General features: G+C 40.6%; 1 pseudogene; it reads left to right on the top strand.

The window, feature by feature from the left end:
• The first annotated feature begins 17,920 nt into the window (after positions 1-17,920).
• On the top strand, positions 17,921-18,487 carry LOC116964774 (annotated as a pseudogene).
• The last annotated feature ends 4,404 nt before the right edge of the window (positions 18,488-22,891 follow it).

Here is a 22,891-nt window from a genome sequence, read left to right as displayed (position 1 = left end):
TATTGACTAGGAAGTGTTATTCTTCATAATAAATATCTCAGGAATGCACCATAAAGGGAATTATGTTTGCACAGGGTTAGAGTAGCTGCAATTAACAAACATATTTACTGGTTTGTTGTTATTTTTTGATAAACTCACCCTAGGAGGAAAAAAGGCCAAATTTATTAGGGAATTATTGCCTATAAGAGTTTCAGACAGATCTTAAATTATGTTCTGCATCAAAGTTATTTTTTGTGTGCAAAATTAGAAAGTTAAGATACTTTGAAATCTCTCATTCACCTCTTAGTCACCCCTCCTGAGATGTGTATTGAATAACAATGGAATAAAAGTCATTGTGCTTAGTATTTTTTTAGCCACTGACTTGAGCTTGCAAGATCTGTATAATAACAGCAGAAATATTCACAGCTGACTAACTGACAAGGGGCTATTTATGGATCAACCTCTGAAGGTTTTTGTATTTTAAAAGTTCAGAAGGTAAAAGTTCCAAAGTTCCTTGTGTGTGTCTGTCTTTGAGAGTCTCTAACATGGAAGTGGATCCTGCTTTTGTACAGTGTTTTTCATTTTCCCATTCCTACAAGGGCCTTGTTAAAGGAACAGCTAGGGAGGTAAATGAAGCTTGCTTTGTGATAAGGCCTGACAAACAAATCTCTGGGTAAGCTGTCTGGACTGCACAAGACTGGAGCTGTGCAGACTTGTCCATGGACAGGGAAGAAAATAGATTAGGATACAGGTCTCCAGAAAGAGAATCCATCACAGTATGTGTCCTGGGTTGAGTGAGTGGTGGAGTTTTTTTGGTGGCAGGGGAGTGGGCTATCGGGGCGGCCCCCTGTGAGAAGCTTCTCAAAGCTCCCCCAGCTCCACGTCAGCTCCACTTCTGTTTGGAAAACTGAGCCAAACAGCTGCGCCTCTGCGATAATGTATTTAAGAAGGGACGTGGTGATGAGCAGTCAGACTTGTGAGGAGGACTTGCTGCAGCTGCATGAACACCAAGGTCAGTGGAGGAACGGAGGAAGAAAGGAGGGGGGAGGTGTGCCGGGGCAAAGACCCACCTGTATCCTGTGGTGAGACGGCAGGGCGGCCCCCCCTGCCACCCATGAAGATCTACGGTGGAGCAGACATTGATTTATGGCCTGTGGTTTCCACCTGATTGATCAAGGTGCTGTGCCCAAAGAAGGCTGGGGTCTTGTGGGAAAAGGTAGCCCTGCTGCTGTAATTTAGCACTGGGAGGATTGCAGCATGCGGGGGAGTCCCACGCCGGAGCAGCTCGGGAAGGGCTGCAGCCGTGGGAGAGAATCCAGTCAGAGAAAAGTTAGTGACCCATGACAGAGCAGTGTGGGGAATGCTGCGGCCCATGGGAGGAACTAATATTGGAGGAAGTTTGTGGAGGACTGTCTCCTGTGAGAGGGGGACCACGATGGAGCAGAGGGAAGAAGTTCCAGAAACTCCCCTTACCGAAGATAAAGGAAGTGGCAGCACTGACTGCACCCCCCATTCCCTGCCCCTGCGCCACTGGGGGAGGAGGTAGAGATATCGGGAGCAGAGCTGAGCCCGGGAAGAAGGGAGGGGTGGGGGGAAGGTGTTCTCATGATGTGGCAATGCTTCTCACTGTCCTACTCGGTTACATGTTGTTAGTGTCTGTAATAAATGTATGTTCTTTTTTTCTTCCCCTAACGAGTCTGCCTTTTGCTCGTGATCATAAAGGGGGATTTTTTTCCCATCCCAGTACTATTTCGAACCCCAACCCTGGCTCTCTGTCCCTTCTTATTGTTGGAAGAGAAGGGAGAGAGAGCGGCTGCGTGGTGGTTGGCTGCCGACCATGCCCAAACCACGACAGTATGTTCTACACGTTATGGGAGAGCTTAAGACAAGCTATATCCTTTGTGATTTGCACAGCCCCTGAGGCAGAGCAATGATGTTTTGACATCTTTTCAATGTTCTTCCAAAAATAATAATTCAAATGAGATGGTGTGGGTAGGTCCAGTCCCACAGGAGGTACTGCTGAGTAAAGAAATCACTTATGTCTCATGGTGCCCTGCAAGTGTCCTTGCTCCAGACAATGTCTCCAGCCAGTGGTGCTTGAGGGAACTTTGATCTTCAGAAACAAAACTCCCTCCCCTTTTTTATTCTCAAAGAGCTGCAGCTGAACTAAATACAAACCTTCTCCCCTTTGCTGCTTCAAGGTGTGAGCAGCTGAAATCTGTATGCAGGTACTATATATAGAATAAGGCATCTTCCAAGGGACTGGCTATCAAAGAGCTGTAAGTATCTGCTCCTTCCCTTCCCCTCTGTTTTTTGTTTTTTGTCTGTAAAGGAAGAGGGCATCGGACATGTTTACTGCTCCTGACTGCTGAGTATGAAGTAACCTTTCCACCTGAATGGTAACAGGGCATTTCACAGATTACAAAAATTTAAAACCTCAAGCCCAGGAGATGTTCAGGATGAGGACAATGTATTGCCTGCATTAATGCAGCCCAGGCAACATAAAGCTATCGAGTTTCATAGCTTTCATAGAAATCCTTCAATCTGCTACTTATGAATGGCTGGGTATCTGTTAACTACCCTGCTTGGAGCAGGAATGCGTTCTCCTGCCACTACTGAATTCTCTCTCTTGGCTCATCGTGCCATTAGGGGTAATACTGCAGGAAAATCCCACGGTGTAAATATCATTTAGTTTGTGTTCCACTCCTTGAAATGTCACTGTTCATGCACAGTTCACCATAAAACTGTGAAATCACACCATTACTGTTAGTCATTTGTTGAACACACTGCAAAGTAAATGCTCTTTTTTCCTCTTGTGTGTTTTGCACAGGGTGAATTTCCTTTCCCTTTTGTTCTAAGTATCCATCCAGACCCTCAGTGTTTAATGTTTGAACTCAGATGAGCTCAAACTGAGTAAATAAATTGTTCATTTTCCTATTTCCTTTAACAGCAAAGAGAAAGGACCGTATGGTGCCACTAAGCAGAGAGGAAGTTTGGAATTCTGGTTCAGACACTAAATCCAGACTGGGAGAAGCTGGGATAAATTCCTGTATAATCTGACACAAATGATTAGATCATTCTGTGCTCAAACAAGCCACTTTAAATGTGCTTTTATTTCCAGGCACATTCCAGAGCAGTCATGAAAAAGAATGAGAAAGAGAATGACTGTATCAACAATTATCTGTGACTGAGCTCTGTATAGAAATTTTTAAAAAGTTTTGCTTTCCTTTGTGAATCTAGAATTCAGCATCTGGACATGTCTTTGCAGATCCAGTTCTTGCAATCATTTTCAGATGACCAAATGCATTGGTATAATTCCCAGGTACTCATTGGCACATACTCTTTTTCATTTAAGAAAGAAAAAAGAATACAGGTTTTAAGACTATATGTCACTATTATGACCTTCTATTCTGAGTTTTTGCATAACACAGGTAAAACATCTTTCCTGGTAATTTCATCTTTGCACAATGACTTCTGATTCATCGAAGGCATAGTTTTACGAGAAGAATCTCACATGAAGAGCAACTGTCTGTATCCTTGGCTACATTATCCCAATGCTTTATTACTTTAAAACATTGTTTAAAACATCCAACTATTGATTCTTGTCCTGCTAGATTAAAGTGTTATTTACTGTGAGAATTACCTTTTACAAACAGGCTGTACACTCATCTACTCCCTTTTTTGTCTCCACCTGGATAACTGAGTAGATTATGCCCTTAGTCTCTTACTACACTGCATTTCCCAGAGCTCCACATATTCCCTCTAAGCCCTCTTCTGTACTTTTTCATGTTTTCAGCCACAAACTCAGTCCACAAAGCACACCAAACAGCTCTATAAACCTGTGCTGTCTCATCCTCTGCACTACCACACTCAACCCCATCCAGCCAAAAAAGTATTAGAGGAACTCAGCAGGTTACAAGAGCTGAAGGCCAGGAATGCACAAGAATATTTCTATGAGGCCTTGCCCACATAAAACATTACAGCTTGTTCAAAGGCTTGCTCATGTCAAATGATCTGCAGTCCAGCACTGTTCCCCTGGAAGAGACTACATACTGTTAAATTTTGTTAATGTGTTTGAATAGCTTCTAATGGAGGTATCGCTTCCCCTTTCCCAGAAGATAAAGGGAGGTCGGCTCTTCCCATTCATCCTGCATCATGATCTAATCTTATCCCCACCCTGTTACATTTGAGCACAGCTTCCTATTTGTATTGTTTTCCCACTAGCCAGAAGCAAACAGGGGACAGTGTTGCATCTGCCTGGATGTGAAGGTGTCACAAATTTACAGGTACACAGGCAAAGGGGGGTGTAACGAGGTCTTCCTTCCACACCACAGAGAGGAACCAGTGCAAGAGGCCTTCTGAGATGATCTTGGTAGAGAGGTGAAGGGTGCTATGAGCAGCAGACACCAAGCTCTCACCCCTCCAGGCAATCTATTCAGAAGCATATTCTGGTGGTTTAGGCGCAATGTGAAATAACCACTGCAGCTGCAATCATCCTGGGGTTCATTTCCCTTGGAAAGAACAGAACTCTTCAAGCTATGGAAGTCTTAGAGGCTGTTTGATCTCTCAAGGGCAACTCTCTTCCAGTCAGAACAGATTTGTTTCATATATGAGTGTTTTTCTTTGAATTAAACCAGCTTTTCTGTTATTAAAGATGAAAGATTTTTTTCATGGACAAATAATGTGGTATTTACCTTCCCTCCCTTTAAACATAATTTCTGCAAATCTACTTTCAAGGTGCTGATTTTTACAAAGCATTTTATCAGTGTTCTTAGTGTTATGCAAATTTAAAAATAGTGTCTGAATAAAAGGCATTATTACTGAAATGCAAGCTTATGGTAAAATCACATGAGAAATACGGGGGGTTTTATTTGTTTAAAAAGCTGTTAGTAAAACACAAAGAAAAATGTCTTTTACCAGTTGTCCTCTTCTGTCCAACCAACAGTCAAAAACATCCCTGATCATGCTTGGCTTAACACCTTACCTATCTCTATTCTTGGATAGGACTTGCCCTTTTGATTTCTTCATACATTTCCTTTAAATACTGCTACCCTTTTACAAGTCTGCAGCCTTTCATGGGAAGGCTACCAGAAGCCTCTCTTCCTTGTGAGGATAATGATTTTATTCTGTATTTTAGCCAGATAACTACTCTACTCTCTCAGGCCATTTTTCATCAGTCTTTTAGCCATTCATAACACTTTTCATTTTCAACTTTGATACTCCTGACTCCTTCAATCCAAAACCTTCAGTGACTCAAATAATACTTTAGAAAAATTAATCTCCAGTTCAATGAACCAGACAGAAATCTCCTTTTCTGAAAAGATTATGATTTATCACTGTTTTTTAGTACTGAGTGATGAGGTTTTGAGTTCTTATACCAGAAAAAAACTTGGGAAAACTTTAGGTACTCAAGAATTGGAAATAAGATAGTCTTGAGAAAACACTGTAAACTGCCATCAGTGATAGGGGATTTGCTTATTGTGCAGGGTAGCTTTCACAAGATAAGTGACCCTGGGGAACTGCTCCTCCACATTCTGTAAAAGAACCTGAAGATAAGGATTTTTCAGAGACTGCAGATGTGGAGATCATCTGAAGTTCAATTTAATTTAAAAATCCTACAACTCAGCAAATGTCTCTCATGCAGACAAATGAGTACTATAATCCATACTAAGCCTACCTCTGCTGTCCTTTGGCTTTTCCTTTTCTTAAAATGTATCCTGTCACCACATTGTCTCAGCATAATAGCTGATGAATGTATCTATATGATTTTAATAGGGTTTAAAAGAGAATGAACTCTGCTCTGGGCAAAATACAACTCTGTTATTGTAGTCCTGAAACCTCAGGTTCCATTATAAGCATATACTTAGAAAAATAATTCCAATATTATTAATAATTATTATATTCTATTCCATTATTCTAGAATAAGAGTTTTTTTCATCCTTTCTCATTTTCTGCCCTCTTTAATGAAATCTCTTAGATTGTGCATCCAGAATTCTCAGGGTGGTGTCATCTGTTTTCTTCTGTTTATTTAATCTTTAGAGACTTAAGTCTTCAGATATCACTTACTCAGAAGATGCTGAAAATCCCAATTAACAGATCTGAAAATGTAAAAGATTTACCTTACTTAACAATGTTTAAGTTAACAAAGACAATTTCATTTTTCATTACTTCCCTTAAGTTGCCCTGCTAGAGTGACGGAAAACAGGAATATTAAAAAATGCAGTAAGAGTATTCAGACTGGCTGTAGATTCAGTTGAAGCTGAAGAATTGCTTTTTACACTTAATGACAGTAGGTGATCAGATTGCAGTATAATGCTATCAACACATTTATCCAAGCCGGCTTTCTTTTTTTCTAACAAAATTATGGTGGATGTTTGAACATGATAATTAATCTAACAATAGTGATATTATTTTGGGCAAAGTTATACTAATAAGTGTTGTTTTCACAAGGTCTCAGACGCATGGAAAACAAAACCAGCTTTTGGATACAGCTCTCTTCACCCTTAATTCTCAAGTTCCTGATGTCCTGAGGCTCTGAATGTGTAACGATGCTAGCCTACATCATCATAAACTGAAAATGTTCCAACCAGCTCCTTTAAAAATTAAAAGAATGAAAGAAATAGAAAATTACTATGACTCAGAATCCTTGCAACTTCATATTCAGAATCAGCTACACACAAAAGCAATGGCAAATGATCCTTTCAGATAATTTCTGTTCCATTTGAAGAAGTAAGACTGGAATTTTCCAAAAGATGACAGTTTTCCTTAGTTTCCCAAGTCAATGAACCTAAATATTCTAAGGTAAATTAGGAAAAATTGCAAAACCAGGTTCCATTATACTGTAATTCCAGTAGAATCACATCAGTTCATACCAAGGGAGGTTCTCCAACACTCCAGGTTGTTTTTTTTTTGTTAATAGTGTTTTTAAATTTTTTAATCTCATCAGAGGATGAAACCTACTCTTGCAAGATTAACATTCCCTGGAATAATCTGTATATTTTGGTGAGTGGCTGACTACTCTTAATGCATTTGTGGCTTGGGTAACGTGCATTCATGACCAGGGTAGCTCATAAAATCTTGAAAGGTGTTTTATTGCTATCTTTATGTTGTAAAGCTGCCCATAACCCTAGGGCTTCCTATGATGTGTTGTTAAAGATACTATGCAATCACTACCTTGTTTACAACAGGTTCATTGGTTGTAAACACTGGCCTGGTTGTTATTGGCTGGATTTTTTTCATCTGATTGCTTATTATAAGTCCTAGAGATTCAGAGAGGTGTTATCTGGACATTTCTTAAATGGATTCCAGGTAGTTTTGTGTCTATTATACACAATAATATAGATTAATATTAAATAATATTTGGCAAAATTAACTTACCTACTTTTCCAACTCTGTTCTGAGATACAAGAACTGTAACAGCCTGCAGGCATCCTATTTGTTATTATTATTAATAAATATTGAAATTATTTAGTGGTGGTGGTGACAGTGGTGTTTTCATTTGATGGATTTCCTTTTATCACATATTGCGTCTTTTAACATTGCTTACTTTCTGTGTAATGCTCAATATTCACACTGCTAACAAGTACAATTACATATTCTAGCATCTCTATGCCCAGAGCCCTAGTAAATATTTAATGAGCTTAATTTAACAAAAAGAATTTAAAAATAGCCCCTTTCTCCAATGTGAAAATGAGCAAAATATAGACCAGATGGTGGAAAACAACGAAAGATTGAATTAAACCTTTACAAAATTTTGGAAACAATTTTCAAGTCTTTCAAGTGTTTTTATAAAGTGAAGGTATTAGCTGCTGTTCCAATTAGAAGATAATGCTTGGGGTTTTTTTATATATATATGTAAAGCATGAACTGGGATTGCTACATCATGTAGTTATTTTCTTACAGCCTTTCAGACAGCTGAGCAAGACATCTTTAAGTATATCTGTCTAATCATAGAATCTTCATAGAATCATAGAATGGTTTGGGTTGGAAGGGACCTTAAGGAACATAAACTGTGGCTCTCTAGTAGTAATTTCAGATTTTCTTTTCCAGACAAAGTAACAGCAGCCACAATTAAATTTAGCTAAAAGGACTAGGCACAGAATGGAGGCAGATTTCTGCTTGGAATATGTTTCTAATAAAAGAGAGATTTTTATCTGGTTCTTACACTTAATGAATGTCTCCTGCTCTTTTGTGCTGTAGCTTCTCACGATCTCATGCCCACATCAACCCTACTTCCTAAATATTTCACTGGTCTTTTCACTTCCAAAATCTAGTCCTTCCACAGTGCTTTTCATTCAATAGCAATTTTGAAGACCACAATATCATTCAGAAACCAAAAAGGAAGGAAAAATACTCCAAGAGAAAGGGAACTCCATTTTTTCCCCTTTTGATGATGAGAACTGAAATTCGTGTGCTATTCTGCTCTAGCACAAAAGCATCTCTGTCTCTGCTTCCCCGATACAGTTCTGTCACTCAGCAAAAAAAATGCCGTAAATTACTCCATGCTGATTTAATAAAGTGACCTGGCTTACAGCCTAACAAACCAGATGGCATTATAGATTATAGGCTGATGCCTTGAGGGAGGCCCACTAAAGAAAGATCTTCAGAAAAGAACTCAAAAGAAGAAAAAAGGTTGCACCCAGTGTCTGTAATATCTTTCTTAGCTGACAAGATTGATAGTCATGACAGGAAATGATTACATATCTCAAACAGCAAAATATTAAATGCCATAATAAAATGCCTTGAACATCAGAATAATTTATTCCCCCAGGTGTAAAGCCGGAATCCCCTGAGCCATTTTGGAGAGCAGGTGGGGTCCCCATGGAGGAGGTGGTGTGCTTTCAGCAGGCAGCAGAGGCACACTTCCGACCTCGCCATGGGAGACACTGATTTAAGCTGCACAAGGAAAACCATCATGAGCATTTTACCTTGTTGGATCTTTGGGTTTGCAGGTTCTTTTCCTACCTGCACCAGGTCCAAGGTGTTTCCACCATTTCATGGCTTAGTTCATTTGAGTTAATAGCCTGGAGTTATGAACATATTGATATTGCAAGTAGGTATCTCATTGTCTGCTGCTCTCATGTACTCCTTCTTAAACTGGTGGCAGCATCTACCTTTAACACTAATTTAAGAGAGTCAATACATGTAGAAGGAGTGCCAGATTTCTCACAGACACCACTAGCGAATTGTATTTTACCATTTTACCAAGGGGCTGGAGGGTTTTTAGCTACCCAAAGTGGGTCAGAACTTCAGTCCTACATCTCATACAGAAATCAGGAAACACAAGCACTGATCTGCTGTGACCTCTTAAGTGATTACAATCATAATCCATTGTGTACTTGTTTGTAACAGATCCATTTCTGTAAGCAGTTGAGTTTAATTGGGCCACAGCTGGTGTTGGCTAAGTACATGGAAAGCAGGGGGGTGAGGGGAATGGGTTTATTGACTCAACAGCTCTCTTTAAAGTGAGGTTTCACTGTTTGATGATATCTGCCTTATTTCTTTTAGCTCATGAACATTTACACACAGCTACTGGCCTTCAGACCAGGGATTACAGTATGGCACTCATTATATACATGTCCATGGCAGTCTGGGAAAAGGTGACTTTTCCAATCCACAACGTGGATTGGTGCTTCCAGATCAGCTGTGTAGCACTTTGGCACAAATCCTTGTACAGAGCCCTCCCCAGCTTTGAACCACATGCCTATATCTACCCACTGGTCCTTCCCTAGTGACTAACCCTCTTTCCAGGCTGTGCCCGTGCAGCTGGTTAAAAAACAGAACACCTGCTTTTTTTGGTGGGGGCTGAAGAAGAAGGGATGGCATGTCTAGGTTCTGTCTAGACCAGCACCAGAACCATCCTCCTGTCTTCAGCATCTTCTGCCTCCAGATCTGGACAGGGAAGACTCTACACAGACACACAATATCCTCTGCAAACTCTATCCATGAACTTGAGGAAAGAAAACACAGAGGGGCAGAGCCTGATATTTTCAGAGCAGTTTATTCAAGGACTGTGGTAAACCACTGATGACTTCAAAGATCTTTCAATTTTTTTTATTTTATGCTCTCTACCTGGTGCTGTTTGGTGTGTGAGGTTAACTGAGAGAGATACTGTCCCATTCAGGAGCTCAAAACCAGCATCCCAGAAAACATAAGGACACTGAACAAGAAAGAAGTCAGGCTGCAATTTTTAACTTCCTCTCCTTCTTTTCTTCTTCTCCTTGTAATGTGATTTTTTTCTCCTATCAACAGAAACTATTTATCCTTGGCTCTTTCCTTCCCTACAGCTCACATACCTGTTGATCTGAAGGTTCACAACTGCAACCACCAATGCCCAAAAGGAGCTGGGTTGTGCACATGATTGCACAGAAAACATCTATAAGGGCATGTTCCCAGTCCTCTATTCATCACCTTTGGCAAGGAAATTATCAGCTGAACTCAATGAAATTATGTAGTACTGCGACAAACAAGATGCTTTGTGTCTGCTGTCTCACAGGACGTGCATGAGGACATGAGGAGTGAGGTGAAATGCTAAGTAAGCAGAAAGAAAAGCCAGTATAGAGCATGGCCCCATCCCATAATACACTGTGATGAATTCCAGTCTTCATGATACCACTCTGTGAATTTGGAGTCATTTCATATCTGTGATATATTTTGGCCATGCTTAGCCTGAAGATCAATCAGTCTGAGCATCTTCATCACTCTGTTACACACTGAGCCCAGATTAGGACTTACAGATCACAGTGAAGATCTCAGTTACAGCTACGTATATAGCTCCCCTCTGCAGCAATTCACTTGACAGTGATTCCTTGACTTTTGTGGCTGGTTTTCTGAGAACAACTCTGCAGGTGGTAATTTCAAACTCTCTGTAGTGGCAGATCCTTTGCCATGCTGATTTTCAGCTGTGGAACTGGTGGGCAGTACCGGCAGTGAAGGTGGCATACCTCTGTAGCTCAGAAATGACACTACAGTGGATGTCAGCAAGCCAAAGGTGTGGAAAATAACTGCCTGTTAAGGTAGGCAATCACCACAGCTTTATATGACGATTCATTTGTCAGACACTAAAAATTAATCTGCTTAGATAATAAAACCCCACAGCAAAGCTTCTACATTGGTGTTTGCTTACATACACATGGATGCCATCAGGACTGCTCATGTAGATGCCTGACAGCCTTTGGTGTGCCTCTTAACAATAGCTCATATAGAATATCAGGTTAAAATCCAGATATTTCTTCTTGATCCCAGGCAGGGGAGCTGATGGCCAAACCAAAGACCAGAGTGAATATCCCAAATGCAGAGCAGCAAACTGTGTCTGGGCTTGGTGAACAGCCAGCCCAGAAATCATCTGTGTGAGAGCCTCAGAATGAATTTTCATCATCTAGTTAGCTCTATTTTAGGTAAGAGAGCAAGGAAAATAATCTGAACTATTCATAGTTTCAGCTAGCATCTCATGCAACTACCATTTGAAATAAAAACTTTTTTTCCAATGGAAGTCTGTTATGGTACTAAGATGATGTGGAAAATGAAGACAATTTTGAGTCTACAGCAGGCATAAACGCTCTGATTTACAGCATTAGGAATGTCATTGCAAGGATTTCATCTGCTGTTAAGAATGCATGATACTTCACTGCATAAACGCTGAGGAAATAAACACAGTTCAAGGGCTTACCCTGGGAGTAGTTCAATTATTAAAACATGCTAGTGCTATTGTGCAACATACAAACATTTACGTGTCTAAAGGAGACATCTTACTGACATGATCTGTGTTCAAGACTTCTGAAATAAATCTTACTTGGATCATGTCATAATAGCAATGGTTTGTAATACAACATAGCTCTGTGTGTGTGTGCATGTGTGTGTGTGTGTGTGTATTCCCATTTCCTTAAGTGTCACTTTTGTACGTAAGGATAACATTTATTTGTTAACACTCATGAATATTTATAAGCAAATTTCAATGCATATTTCACAAAGAAAGAGTTGCTCATATTCTTATTAATTAAGAAAAGTAATAATGTTGCCCTCTGAATGCTTTTTGACATGCTGATACAGGGGAAAATCAATGCAGTGGGTTTAATTCTGCTGTTGCGTACAAAGCCAGTGGGTGGAAAAAGTGAGTCCCATTGGGCCAAACAATTACTTAAATGATGTCATATCACATCCAATACAAGTGAGTCAGATAATAGGCCAAACTCAGATCTCACTGAAGGTAGTGGGAGCAAGGGGAAAGTAGTGAGACTCATACTAGTATTGCATTCAGTGGGTGTAACTAAGGAGGCGGGAGAAGAGAACTGGCTCCCACTGTGTCATTCACCTTAATTTATACCTTCCTGGTACTTTCTTTTTTATGCGCTTTATGAGGTCATTTTATTGAATATCTAAAAAAAAAATTCTTAGTTCTGTAATTAAATTACACAGTGGCAGCAGATGGTGGTCTGTCTTCTACCAATGAAAATTAGTAGTTTTTACAAAATTTAATGATTTTACATGGCTTAGAAATGTGCTAGAGAGGAAAATTAATCTTGATATTTTGATGAAAATTCAAGCAACTATACACTCAACATGAAGTCAAAGTGTAGAAATTATGTTGTTTCTCCTTTTGTTTTAGCTTAGGCCAGATTCCCATAAGGTTCAGCACACAGTCTCACACTTGCAGGAGGCGATGCATTGGAGGGCACAGCAGGCCAGGTGTTGGAGAAAAGTGGACCCTTACTTCAGTGACAGTGGTGGTTTTAGCCAGTTTAAGCTAACCAAGAAACTGCTTGAGTAAATTATTTCTAATAACTTATGAATAATAATAATGGAAGCAGAAACAAGAGCTCTCTAGGTACTCTTAGTATTTACTCATAGGTTTGAAAATATTAGTAAAGAAGTTCTTTTTTTTTTTTTTTTCTATAGCTCCAGTACATGCTGCACTCCTCTGAGTCCTCTTGAATATTTTAGACAGTTCAATAACAATGGGTAACACACCACACCATTATAATTAAGCTTGATGTACACAGACCTTGGATCAGAATGTCTATTTACTGACCATGTTGTAGCTAAATTCAACAGTTTATTTTCACTAGTTAGACTGGAAATGCCAGTGAGCAACTCCATGTAATTTCAATTGGTCACTGGAGATAGTGGGGTCACTCATGGAGCAACAAATGCACTTATCTTAAGTGGGAAAAGATTTTTAAATATTTCTATTTAACTAGCACAGGGAAGAAAAATTTTAGTATCTTGATGTTGTATGGAGAGAATATTAGTAAAAAAATCTATTTTTAGTGCCTGTCATTTGGACATTCAAATCATTTCACTAGTATTTAGTTTCTCGATGGCATCGTGACACTCAGAAAAGTCTTATCTTCAGTTTACTACTGGGAAAATTGAGGCACCAAGTAATTTAATAACTTGTCAATATCAAATGGTAAAGCTATCATGTTACAGGATATTGAAGAGCTTTTAGTTTTTCTCTTTAACACTCTGTCAGACCTCAGATTTTATGACCAAATATTCCTCTCTGCAACTGTAAGTGGAGGTTAAGGCCACGGATATCTATGAGAATCATCAATCTAAATCTTGGGCAAACGAGATCACAGTCAGCTTTTAATCTCTTGGTTCTTTTACATAATACACAGTATATTTCTGCAGTCTGCTGTCTTTGTCTTAGCTGGGATATTATAAAACATAGCAAATGTTATTCCCTTTTCAAATGGATGTTAGTTGTTTTGACTAAGTGATTTTATCTTACTCCTGTTATATGTTGTGCTACACTGGTTTCAGGAAGAACAGAAGGTAGAAAATGATTCTTCCTTGTTTCAGTCACATTTCACAGTAAAAACTACCAGCAATAGAAATTCATAAACACCTTGTTTTTCTCACAGTTAAGCTCTTCTTGCAGTAGTTGTTGCACTGTTGTCAGTGGAGCTGCTCTTGATATACAGCAGTCTAAGCAGCAAGGAGACCCAGTGTGTCCATAAAAAGGCTATTTATTCAAAATTTGCACATGGACTCTTTCTCATATTCCTCTTCAGTTTTGATCTGGATCTTCACCTTTGTTGTAAGTAAACCTCGGTAGCATTACAGCTTTATGGTATACATGTAAGTGTTTCAGTTCAGGAAATGGAGCAATCTGGGGTTCCTATAAATTAGATAGAAGGTTCATGGGCAGATCTCTGTGGTACAAGATATTATACAGAGTGCAACAAATAAAGATAGAGTTGTCCTGCTATCACACAACTGTGTATGAAGGTTGAAATGTACTGTACAAAAAACTGTGTACACAAACAATCCTAGTTTTGGTATTTGTAACAAATTTCTCTTGTGCAGTCAGCTTTTTTAAGAAAATAAATGTCTTTTATTTCTTTGTGCTGATTGTTCTTCTTTGTTAGCAACATTTAAAGCCAATCCATAAGCTGCTTGACTGGCTGTTCATCTCCCAAAATGTGGGTTTCCCACATGGAGGACCTAATTTTTTAGTGAGTCAGCATGATGAGTTTTGCATCCACATATGAAGAAGACAAGGACTCCAAGTGAATAAATGAGTCATTTCCCCTCATGATGAAACACATGGAGAAGAACTCATCCATGGTGAACTAAAGTGGAATTAGTGCAGTCAACTCAGTAGGAAGCGATTCTGGTATGGGATTTTTTTAAGCCTCTGTCATGAGCTGTTAGACTCAGATCCTAATATATGAAAAACAGGATGATAAATCCAAGACCACAGAATCAAGGAGTGAAACTTTTCTTGAAATGGTGCTTTGTCTGCTGAGTAAAAGGTTGAACTCAGTTGTCTTCTGGGGGAAAATCTGGACCCAAAACAGCATGTACTGCAGACTCAGGCTTCCTGAGAAGATGAACATTGGAAGAAAGCTAATCAATCTTCATGTCCAAACCAAGTACAAAGCAATTACCCAAAAATCACTGAGAACATCAGTACAGTATGAATTCAGCTGTTGAAGTTTTCATAAGTAACATTGCTTTATAGTGGTATAAATTCAGTGTGAGACCTTGTCTCTTTACTAGCATCAGGGGTCAGAGACTTTGATTTGACAGTGTGTTATTCTTTTGCTGTTTACTGATCTGTGATTTCTTTTATATTCACTATTTCTCACAATCTCTCTGGTATCTTTCAAGAGCTGAAGGCCATGATTCATTATTGCCTGGAGAGAGACACTAGACAGAAACAAAAAAATTGCCCTTATCTCCCAATGGCTTGCTTTGCTTTCTCCATAAAGTTTCCATTCCAGTTCAGAGTTTAAACTGCCAAATCTCTATAGTTTTTGAAACATTTGTATAAGAATATGTCAAATTTTATGAAGAATGGTCAACGAGACAGATTATTAGTTTCTAGGGGAAATAATTTTTTTCATTAATTAAGGTCAAGCTAAGCAATTTGTTTTATATAAAATTTTAAAATTTGTTTCAAAATGGCAAATTTTTCATTTAGAAAATTAGCTCCACTATGGTCCTCTTCATGGGCTGCAGAGAAATAACTGCTCTACTGTGATCTCTCTCGTTGACTGTAGCTAAATAGCTGCTTCACCATGGTCCTCTGCATGGGCTGCAAGAGAATATCTTTTCCAGCCCCTCAAGCACCCCGCCCCTCTCCTTGTTTTGCTTTCGTGTCTGCAGGGCTGTTTCTCACAGTTTTTTCATCACTTCTCACTGCTGGGCAGCATTTTTCCTCTCTTAAATACATTTCCACAGAGATGTTGCCAGCTTGGTTGTTGGGCTCAGTATCCTGCAGTGGGACTGCTGCAGGGACATCTGGTACCAGCTGTGTCTGTCACAGAGTCCCTTCTCACAGAGGCCCCTTCGTAATCCCCTGCTGCCCACACCTTGCTGCAGACACCCAGTGTAGTGATTTAGGGTCCTGACTCTATTTTTTTACCCATCCTATACCCCTCAAGATTGAGAATTCTACCAGGGCAAGATAGCTGCAGCCCAGGCTACTGCTAATCTTGACCTCTTCAATAAATTCTTCCACATCAATGAGCAACAGGTCCAGCAGTGCCTCTCCTCTGGTCAGGCTCTCCGTCACCTGTACTAGGAAATTGTCCTCAACACACTCCAGTATTTTCCTGGACTGCTTGCATTTCACTGTTTCCGCCTGTATGTCCACCTTTTCAAGAGGAGGTCACCCTAATTCCCTTGAGACAATTCACAGGTGTTTCCCTGTTGCTCCTTAATGCCTCAGCAGCCCCTGGGTCCTCTTTGGTGTCTAGAATTCCACCATCTTCCCCTGGTAAATCTAGTTTAGTGTTCTAAGTCCAGCCAGCTTGCTGTCCAAGACAGTCTTGCCCCACTTGGTCAGCTGAGCCCTGTGAGCTGTCAACCGGTTTGGTCTTGAAGGTACTCTCAAGATCATAGAATACAAGACCTTGAGCATGGCACCAGCTACGCAGCCAGTCATTCATGTGTGCAAATCATCTCCTTTTTCTCAAACTCACTTCTCTCTCTGGGAGGAGAGAGAACACCACCTGTGCTCCTGATTCCTTTAACATTGTTCCAATGGACATAAGGTCTCTTCTGATATATCGGAGTCCCTTCATTGCAGCATCATTCTACCCTACTTGGAACAGTAGGAATGGGTGATAGTCTGCAGGCTTTAACAGGTTCAGCAGCCTCTCCATGATATCATGGATACCAGTTCTCAGCAGGCAGCAAAGTTCTCTAAAGACATTGTCTGGACAACAAAAGGGCCTCTCAGCAAGGAGTCTCCAATTACTAACACTCTATGTACTTTTCTGGTTGCAGCTGTTCTAATGTGGATGGGTGGCTGGACCAACTTTGCACAGCTGTCTTTTCTTGGGTCTTACCTGTTACTCATGCTCTCTTCATTCAGCCTCAGGGTATCACACCTGTTATGTAGGGGCACTTCAGGGGGAAAGGGAATATTCCTCCTCCTGCCCTGAGCAGAGACGAGAGTCTAGTCTCATTTGTCTTGTGAGTTAGTTGAGTCTGTCAGCTCAGAGTTGGAAGCAAGCTTGCCTTCCCCTTGCAAAGTCTGAAAACAGAGCTGTTGCTCAGCTTGTGACAGCACAGAACATCACACATCAATCTCTTACTCAGATTCCCAGATACTGCTGCCTGTTAAGCTCCTCTTGTAACATGGCTACTTGATTGAAGAGTTCCTCCAGCTGGGCCCAGTTACACCTGTGACATCCACCTCTGCCTTTGGACACTAAGGGGACTTTCATGTTCTACAGTTCTACACAACTTTCAGTCTGAGCAGCTCTTTCAGTTCTTGGGAGGTCTGCCTGGGTGTAGGTGTCCACATAGGGAGGTTTTATCACTTCCATCTGGGTTTCAGCCACAGCTATGCAGTTGTGATGGGTGGACATCATTTAGTTTCAGCAGGAGGCTGCCTCTGTTTGGCTCCCAGAAAAAAACAACCCACTTTCTGGGCTAGTGCTCTTTGACAAGTGCAGGGGTTGGCCACGGTTGCTCCTGGTCCCTCCCAAGCCTCCTCAGCCTCTCTCTCTAGCAATATGAGGGTATTACCAGCTCCATATCCTTCTCAGTCCTACCGCATTAGTGGTCCTGGCCTTTCCCACTATCTACCAACAGTTCATCTTTCTGATTAAGTGTGTAATTGAAGAAGGTGGAAGCCCTGAAGAAAAAAAAAACAGCCGTTAGTGAAGAAATATGCTCCATAATTGATCCTAGATAACTACTGGATAACAATGACAAGTATGACAGATTTTTTGTTCTCTTTGTTTGGCACAGTGAGCACACAAGTAGCAGGAATTGGATGCTGCTTAGCTTTGCTTTGGCTGTGTAGGTATGGCTGTATTATCAACCATGCATAACTAAGAAGGGAAAGATGCAAGGCTGGCATTGAGAGCAAGTGCTATGGCTAGAGCAGGGTAGAAAAAAAAAAAAAAACAATGGCTCTGGTGACACATGGTATCTGGGCTGATGTGTGGCCACTTGCATTTAGTGGCCAGTGTCATACATGGTTGACATGTGCAAGTTGGCGGAGGAACTGGTAGACGAGCTTCTTAATGCCTGCCAAAGACTTTCTGATAATAACTTCAAGCCACAGCTGCAGCCAGCCTTTTGGGTGGGCTGTATCTATAAAGTGTGGAGTGCCCAGGAGGACAATGTCATGCTGCTGCAGCCTCTCCTTGGGCACACCTTCTGCTTGGAGCCAGGCACCACAAAGGAGATGCCTACCAGCAACTCCTGCCTCCATGTGCAGCTACAGCGCATGTGCATGAGGGAGCAGCTGGTGGAGAACATACTATGCTTCCTCCACCACAGCAAGGATGAGCTGAAAAGTCAAGGTCCCAGCCTCCTCAACACCCTTTGCACCAACTCAGACATCGAGAAAATAGCTTACTGATTCCAGATGTTGGTGAAAGATGCCTGGAAGCTTATGACTTAGTCACACATGCTGTCAGTGCTGCCTATTATACACTCCTGCAAGCTCAGGGTAACAAATGGACAGGAAACCCTGTCCGTTCAGGTGATTTCTGGGGTGCTGCTAGATGACACAGATTCATTCCTGAGCCTTGAGTAGGACACCCCGTGTATTTCTGCGTTTCGATCTTAATTTGCCCTGTAAAGTGCATTACTGACTGTCTTAAGCCACACCGCCCTCCTGGAAAATAAACTGTTGCTGTGACAATACTTGTGCATGACCAGCCTGTCTTTTTTTAGCTAAAAGTGACAAGAGAGGAAGACCACACTCTTGTATCCACCATTTAGACAGGTTAATATTTTAAGTAGTTTTTCATTTTTCACCTTCCCACTGCAGATCACTTGCTTCTTTCACTTGTGCTCTCTGGGACAAGGAAATCTAACTCTTCTCTATGTTCTTGATGGCCTAGGGAGGGTATGCCCAGTTAGGGATACCAGTTGTGGTGTCCTTTTGGGATGATGTCAAGTCTTCCTAGGGTCCTCAACAGCTCGTCTAGCTTCATAACAGCCTGCAGCTTGCTTACACAACAGGGAGGAATGTCAGAGAGATGTCAGGAAAGAACTCACCTCCAGGTGCTTGCTCTTTGACCATACACGATGAGGCTTTTTTATGGTAATAATGTTAATGATCTAAATAAAGAAAACAAATTAATAGAGGGGGATGAAACCTTGTTGTTAATTAGTGCGTCCATTTGTAGCTGAGAATCCTAGGTTTTGTTGCAAGGTTACTAACACATACACAGCTCCATTTCACCTACAAAGCTTTCCCTCTATGTATCTGTTCAGCAGCTCAGTGAGAGATTCTAACTTTGAGGGTCATCAATAAATGCCAGCAATGAAGAAACAGGAAGAGAAGCTATAAGGCTAAGCCAACAATGCCTTAAAACCAAACACAGTCTGATCTCGTGAGGTTTGAACCCAATTTCATTTTTCCCCTTGAAGAAAAGATTTCTCTTCCTTTGCCTCCCCAGTGCATGTTTCCTGCAGCTGTGTGTTTACAGCTGCTGAGATGAAGCTGCAGTCATGTCAGAACCAGGACAATTGCATAATCTGTCAAATTGAATGTAAACTGTCTCTCAGTGACAGCTGCCCAGTAATAATAAGGTTTCCCTCAGAAGCCAGGAGAATAATCCAACCTTTATTACTAAAAGCAATAAGGAAAAGCATGGCTCAGCTCTGCAAGTTTGGGTTACCAAACTAGGAGGAAAAATTTCAAGCATAAATATTCCCTGCTAATACATGTCCAGAGACTGCCATTCTGGTGATCCACTCACATTTTTTTTTTTTCACTTATAAAATAACTTCAGTACTCGATAGAGATTGACCTGTGTGAACTATGTCAAAAATTTCTGAAGTGAAGTGGAAGACAGGAATCCAGACTGAAAAACTATTGTTCTTTTAAGCAGGATCTTTAGTGCTCTTTATTGAATTTTAAGCCCCACAGCCTTATGATTTCCAAGATTCAATTTTCTCCAGCATGTGTTTGTATTAAAGTGATATATTTGAAAATTAAGGCTATGTTAAAACTAGTGCTACCTCTATACACCACAGTTTTAGGAAAATATGAGATTATACAGACATACGTCAATGCAGTGAATTTATACAGAAAATTGGCCTGATTTGAAAAACATTGAATATTTACCTACTCCCACTGCAGCTTCACCTAGTCATTTTGTTTGTGGAGACAAAACTGGGAGTCACTGCTAGAGCCCTAGCATTCCTTAGAAAATGAGTAGATTATTTAACTGCTGCAAATATAAAGTTATGGCACCTGGTTTCATAAATCTTGACCTAAATTTGCACGTACAAGCAGTATTTGGCATACAGGCACACTCAAGTTTCAGCAGTTTAGCAAATCCCGGGAGCCATTTATGTGAAAGCTATTAACCCATAGGTACAGCAACCTGATCTAAGTTGATCCATGTTTTCTTACTAAACTAAGTCAAACTGTTTCCCATTCGTCACAGGCTTTAAGCACGCAGATAACTCTGGGGTCAGCAGGAGTGTGGAAACTCCTTAGACAGCTCTACCCTCACTGGGGGTGCAAGACCAGAGATGTCTTAGTGTCTCCACTCCAGCTGGTGTGAGGAACACAGCCCTTGCGCAGGTATCCTGGGGTGGTTTCTCTGCACAGGCTGTTCTCCATGCACTGACCCCCTTTGGCAGGGTCAGTGCATGCAATTTGCAGGCAATTGTTCTCATGTTGAGGTGCATTTGTGCGATAAAATCTGTAATCATTAGCAACCACAAGCCTTTTATTTTGCCAAAGTATTTTAATCAAGACATTTGTGCTGAAATCAATTGTTTTGAGCACTTCACGTTGCCTTGTGTTCCCTTGCCACTGACAAGGATGAAATTCCCTGTTTGACAATCATGTGCACTGTCCCTATCCCTGCAATGGAGACTTTGAGCCAGAAATGCTGAGCCCCCCGGACAGCACCTTTCCAAGTGAACATCCCTCTGCACCAAGTCCAAGCCTGGAGCTGCCCTCATAGTAATTGAGACTTTAAAGAGTTAGGCACCTTTTTTACCACAGTAGCCATGACTAGGGCTTCACACTGTTCAGCACTGGCCATTCACACCAGGAAAAACTGTTCAGAGTAATGCTCAGCATAGCCAGAGGAGGCAGAAGAATAGCAAAAAAAAAACAACACCTGACAGTAACAGAGAAAGGTGAAATGACTTGCCCAAAATCAAGCATCAGATCAATAGCAGACCTCAAAACAGAGCTCACATATTCTGTTAATTCACAGCATAAGTAGTCATTCTCTTGATTTCTTCAGGTACCGGTGTGCATGAGACAGACTGTAATCTTTAGCGTACATGTGGTTAATTAAAAAGCTGATGCTTTTTGCCTTACATTTTAGCATTTCTGTACTCTATCATCTTTTTTTATTGTGAGGTTAATTTAAAAGATTAAGTAAAGATTCTGGAAAAAAAAGTGTAATACTTGAACAAGATCAGAAGATAATTTTAAAAGAGTGTCTGTTTACTCAACTTTTCATCTGACCTTCAATGTTTCTTAAGATCTTTGGTAACACAGTTTTCATTTTATATGTCTGTATTAAAGCCAGAGAAGATGTTCCTTGAATCCAGCACACATGCAAGTATTTAATAGCAGACTGCAGAAAAACCTGCTCTTCGGACCTGCCTTGCTATTTATTAAAATGTTAGCTCAGTTATAATATCATTCAAAATTTGAAATTAAATCATTATAACTGTGTGATCACCCTAATTAGGAACACCATCTTCAGTGCTGTTACTTGAAGTCTACCAGTATTCAGAAAGAAACCTTTTTAACTGAAGTGGACCATAAAAATTTCAAAGTGTGAAGTACTTCGTAGAACTGAGAAATACACATACTTACATGCACTGTATACATCAAGATCTGAGGGTTCTTCGAAGACCCTTGGTTTTTAGGTCATCTTCCCTAAACACATTGCAGTTGCTATATCTCTTTGCCATCTTAGTTCAAGTCTTGTCTAGTCAGATTTACGAACACAGGTCACTAATCTGTTTGAAGCCCCTTTGCAGTCTGGACTTCTCTGTCACCCTTTATATCAGACGTGATCATGTCACCTACTGTTTCCCCTCTACCACTGCCATGAGAGCCTATCTCACCCCACTGTATTCATGCATCCGATGCTCTGCCTCTGTTTCTTTCATTCCTAAGTCTGGGGCTCTCCAGGTCTCTGCCACCTCCAAACTTCACTCTGTTCACTTTGCTTTACAGCAAAGCACAAATCAAAGCATTCCTATCATAAAGTTTTACACTGATCCTCCCTCCAGTGCCAGTTTTGGGGCACTTATGTATAGTGCCATATGTGAATATTGGCACTGGTCCTTGACAATAGCATGTGTCTGCCATTTATTGGCATGTCTATATGGGCAGATGCAGACAGACCCAGCTCCTCCATGATCATTTGGATTTGTCCAGGTGCAAATCATCTCTAGTGCTGCATCTGTACACCACTTCTAGTGAATTTGTGTCCCCAGGCAAGCTGGTGGGGAGGGTGACATGCAGGCTACCCAGCTTCCCAGATCACTAGATTCCTACTGCCTTCAGAAGTTTGATCTACTGTCACTATTTACTGGTAATGAAATTTCAGAAAACATATTCAAATATTTACTTTTCTATTTTCAAAATGCAGTTGGAAATAATAAACTACATTTTATGTATATATATAATATATATATTTGAGTTGCATTTTATATACATATATATGTGTGTGTGTATGTATGCATGTATAAAGGCTTACTTTCCTAACTTAACTCAGGTACAATCAGTGCTACTCTCCTAAAATGCCCTGCTGGGATGGCTTTTGAAGCTTATCTGAGTCAGAATGTATTTGCTTGTGCATAGCACTGGGTTAGTGAATGTCTGTGACACGTCAGCCAGAAGTCTTTTGTATCTAACAACTTGGAGCATAAACAAAAGACCCCTGGTCTCCCTGCACCTACCTGATAGGCCTGCTCTACATTGAGGTCAACATCTTGTTTTGCA

This window comes from Tyto alba, unplaced genomic scaffold (assembly GCF_018691265.1).
Source record: "Tyto alba isolate M040663 unplaced genomic scaffold, T.alba_DEE_v4.0 Super-Scaffold_17, whole genome shotgun sequence".
NCBI classification, from domain to species: Eukaryota; Metazoa; Chordata; class Aves; order Strigiformes; family Tytonidae; genus Tyto; species Tyto alba.
The sequence above is the reverse complement of the archived record's forward strand: the minus strand, read 5'-3'. Positions and strand labels throughout refer to the sequence as shown.